This window comes from Babylonia areolata, chromosome 25 (assembly GCF_041734735.1).
Source record: "Babylonia areolata isolate BAREFJ2019XMU chromosome 25, ASM4173473v1, whole genome shotgun sequence".
Taxonomy (NCBI): Eukaryota; Metazoa; Mollusca; class Gastropoda; order Neogastropoda; family Buccinidae; genus Babylonia; species Babylonia areolata.
The window spans coordinates 10,992,781-10,997,655 of record NC_134900.1 but is presented as its reverse complement, the minus strand read 5'-3'; the positions used below and the strand labels follow the sequence as shown (position 1 = coordinate 10,997,655).

General features: G+C 38.0%; 1 protein-coding gene across 1 annotated transcript in view; it reads left to right on the top strand.

Moving 5' to 3' along the window:
• LOC143300037 (uncharacterized) overlaps window positions 1-831 on the top strand; it is a 64,819-nt gene extending 63,988 nt beyond the window's left edge. The window contains exon 20 of the mRNA XM_076613594.1: window positions 1-831. This exon is cut by the window's left edge and continues 378 nt beyond it. The gene's annotated coding sequence lies outside the window, so the exon portion shown is untranslated.
• The last annotated feature ends 4,044 nt before the right edge of the window (window positions 832-4,875 follow it).

The following is a 4,875-nucleotide window of genomic DNA, read 5'->3' as shown; positions in this document are numbered from 1 at the left end:
CATAAAGTGTATCTTTCAACATGAAAAGTTAAATAATTTTGGAGGACCAAAACTATGACATAAGCTGTTCACCAGGCAAATTTTTGGAATTGTTTGCTCTCTTTGACACAAGTTTTTTCTCTTTGTGTTAAAGTTGGGGGCTTGCTCTTTGCACAGTGCAGCACCAACCTTTTTCTCCTGCCTTGTCTTGTTTTTGTTTCCCTGGTTTTTCTGCTATACTTTGCCAGGGAGATGGTGGTAGCGGCCGTTCCCTGGTTTTTCTGCTATACTTTGCCAGGGAGATGGTGGTAGCGGCCGTTCCCTGGTTTTTCTGCTATACTTTGCCAGGGAGATGGTGGTAGCGGCCGTTCCCTGGTTTTTCTGCTATACTTTGCCAGGGAGATGGTGGGGAAGGGTCAGGAAACATAATCCTGTTGTTGTTGCTGTTTCTCTTATTACTCTTACAGCTGTTTGATGTTCATGCCATTATTATATGCCCTGTCAGAGATTTTAAATTGTAGCAGTTCATTCTAAGATTCATGTAACTCTTTGAATTAGGTGATAAACTGAGCTCCAATGTGCAGCATGTATGTTAAAGAACCCACAACAACAAAATTTGCTGACCAAAAAAAGAAAAAAAAAAAGAAAACAAATATAATGAAGCCACTGCCTCTGATGCAGCACACTGCCATGCCAATGGAGAGAAGCCTGAATTTCACATCGAGAAATCTGTTGTGACAGCACAATACTACTACAATACAATACTATATTATTCAGTACTGTACAGTACCTGACTCATTGTAAATTTTGTTGCAACAATACAAATAAATATACAACAGAACACAACACAACACAACATGATAGTCTCTTCTGCTTCATGTACTTTTTTTCTTCTTCTTTTTTTCTTTTTTTGTGGAGCCTGCAACCTCCTCTTTTTTCCCACTTTTTTTTTTTTTTTTGGTGGGGCCTCCATCCTCCTCTTTTTTCCCACTTTTTTTTTTTTTTTTTTTTTGTGGGGCCTCCATCCTCCTCTTTTTTCCCACTTTTTTTTTTTTTTTTTTTTGTGGGGCCTCCAACCTCTCTTTTTTTTTTGTTGTTGTTGTTTTTTTGGTGGGGCCTCCAACCTCCTCTTTTTTCCCACATCTTTCTTTTTCTTCTTTCACAAACTCATATTTTACCTTTCATGCACCACTTTCCCCCCACACACCTTAACTAATCACTTTCATTCTTTCCCCTATCGTCTGGCGCAGCAATTTGCCCCAGTGTGTCTTGTAATCACTTGTTTAGAATGCATACATCAGAACACTAGAACATCAAAAAAAAAACCCCTGGCAAATGTACACAGACATCGAATATTCTTAAAATGCATGCTTCATGTACTTACTTTACAGAGACGGGTTCAGAGTCAATGAACGCTGAAACAAAACATGAGATGACACCATGGACAGGTGGAAAGAGTTGTTCAAGATGACACTGTCGATAGAGTTACTGCCCTTACTGTTCTTACTGTGTTTTTTGTTGTTGTTCATTAGTTGAGAGGCATACTTCTTTAACTCTCTCCATACGAACGGCGGAAGAGACGACGCTAACAGCGTTTCACCCCAATTACCATCATCAAAATATTGCAAGCGGAACGCTCTTATACTGAAGAGGTGAATGTTGACAAAGAATACCACAATTCTGACGACGGAAGCTAAAGGTTGGGTCATTCAGACACCCACTGGACATCCGAGGGGTCTGTGTAGAGGAGAAGAGAGGACTGTCCGTACTGAGTGAGTTAAAAGAAAAGATACAGTATGAGACCGGAGTGGAGAAGACACAGGTTACGCAATAGCATTTCATGGTTGGTGAAATGGATACGGCTACAACTTTTAACAAACAAGCGCTTTGTTTACACTGATTTATGCAGTTTAATGTGTTGCTGTTGTTGTTTGTTTTTGTTGTTGTTTTTCATTTGTGATAATCACTGTAAAAGCAGTGGTTTTTGTTGTTGTTTTATATATATATATATATATATATATATATATATATATATATATATATATATAAAATAATGTGTGCTTAATTGATTAATTAACCTGTCTGTTTCAGTTAGTGATCAGATATGATTAAATTTTGTTAATCCCTTTCACTAAATCACTTTGTTTCTGTGTGGCTGGGGTATTTCTTGATATTGTTAATAATGAAGCAATGAAGCGTAAAGCATTGACAATACGAATGATTTATCAATCATAATCTGTAACTTTTTTTTCCAAGGCAGACCAGAGGGAAGGGCAGAAAAAAAAAGAAAAAGCAGTTTTCTGTTTTCCTTTTCAGCAAAACAGCTGTGATAAGAGATTCCATGTTGTGGCAGGATATGGGAATGTGCAAGACATTTTTTTTTTTTTTGAAGACTTGTTGAAGGAATGTTGTTACTTGTTAACTTTTTTGCCTTATCCTGCTGGTCAGGATTTTCGTTGAACATTTTTTTTTTTTTTTTTTTTTAGTGTGTTGTTATGACATGCTTACTCTGTGAAGCAACATTTTGTTTTATAATTCATTTACTTACAAAGTGACTATCGCATGACATATCAAGTGAACTTACTATTAAAGATTCTTGGATTTTTGTGCTTCCATGGTCTGTTTTTTGTGGGTTTTTTTCTTTTTCTCTTTTTTTTTAAATATTTATAATCATTTTAAATAATTGTTTCCCTCATACAGTATTTGATTCATAAAACATACATGTGTGTATGTCTAATAATCAGAATAATGTTGTTGTTTTTAAAATATATGCTTAAATCTTGTGTAATTGGGTACTTAAACAATACCAATACTATTTGTGAATTACTTCTCCATAAACAGAAAAAAAAGGCTATGTTCCATATTCATTTCGTATGTGTAATTGTCTCAAAACTGAAATACTAGAAAATCAGTTCCGTTCCACCAAGATTTATTGATAATAGTTTAAAAACTTAAATTGATTAACTTGTATATTTTCCTTTTTGCCATAATAGCATTGCTCTCTTTTCTCTATTAAGTTTTGGTGACTGTCCTTATTTTGTTCGCATTTCTTATGTGCTATATCTGAAAATACTGTACTGTTTTAGATTGTCAAGATTCTGCAGTTTGGACTAAGTAATAATGCACAGCATTAAACTGTCAACTTTCAAAAATTATGTTTATACAGAAATACTCAAATTTTGTCACAAAGTAGCTCACAGACTTATACTGAAATTATAACTGTTGTTTTAAAAATTTTTTTTTTTTTATATAACATTTATGATCTTGTCAAGCTTGTTATATATATATATATATATATATATATATATATATATATATATGTAGAGACACATAGTGTATATATATAGACACACACATATATATATATATTTCTTTTTTGCTGTCTTTTTGTTACTAACGGCATGGATTAATAAGCTGAAAATCAATTAATCAAAAGAAAAGAAATGTGTTGAAGATATATTATTTTCATCCGTCCATACCTTTCAAATATTGTTAACCTTCCCGTTTTGATATTTTTCCAACCGTATCTAATAAAACAGCATTTTAAAAACGACGTTTGTGCATTTGTAATATTTTTTTCTTTCTTTCCTCTTCCTTTCATTTCCTTCCTTATCTCATTCATTCCTTCAGTGCACATGAATACATGCACACACACACACACACACACACACACACGCATGCATAGGCACACACATGCAGACATGCAAACTTGCACACACACACACTCAGTTTCACAAGGAGGCATTACTGCTCTCAGACTAATTCATACTTCTTCTTCCTCGGCGTTCCCTGGCCATGCTAGATTTTCAGTCCGGGCAGGACAGCGAAGTCCGCGGTCCGTCACAGGGACCCCACTGGTCCCCACAGTTTCTCCTGGAGCTCCACCGGGCTGGGCCATGCCTGGCGTCTCAGAGCGTCGAAGGTGGGGCAGGACTGCAGGATATGGGAGGGGGTCTGTGGGCCTGTACTACAAGGGCACTGGTCAGTATTTGATATCTTCAGATGGTAGAGGTGGGGGAGGAGCTGACAGTGTCCCGTTTGCAGTCTGAAGATTGTGACCTGTGCCGCTCTGTCCAGCTCATGGATGCCGTCCTTTTCGTCTTCCGTCCCAATGTTGGCGCCATGCTTTTCTGAAGCAGACAAATCCATACAAGCTGCACCATATCTACTAATCAGATGTCTGACAGCAGCATTACCCAATATGCTAGTCGGGCCTTGAGTGCATGCATATATATTAATTTTGTGTAACTACTAGAGTGGATTTCTTCTACAGAACTTTGACCGAGTGCCAAGTGTGTGCTACACACGGGGCCTGGGTTTGTCATCTCATCCAAATGACTAGATTGATCAGTTTCTTCTTCTTCTTCTTCTTCTGCATTCACTCGTATGCACACGAGTGGGCTTTTACGTGTATAACCGTTTTTACCCCGCCATGTAGGCAGCCATACTCCGTTTTCGGGGGTGTGCATGCTGAGTATGTTCTTGTTTCCATAACCCACCGAACGCTGACATGGATTACAGGATCTTTAACGTGCGTATTTGATCTTCTGCTTGCACATACACATGAACAAGGCTCAGGTACTAGCAGGTCTGCACATATGTTGACCTGGGAGATCGTAAAAATCTCCACCCTTTACCCACCAGGCGCCGTCACCGTGATTCGAACCCGGGACCGTCAGATTGACAGTCCAACGCTTTAACCACTCGGCTATTGCGCCCGTCGATTGATCAGTTTGATTTTTTCCAGTCAAACTTGGGAGAAAGGGTGAGACTGGGAATCAAACCCAGGCCCTAACACACACTGTACTGGCAGATGAGCTTCTTAACCGTTCTGCCACCTTTCTCCTCCACACACACACACACACACACACCCACGCTTTTATAACAAAGTCAAAA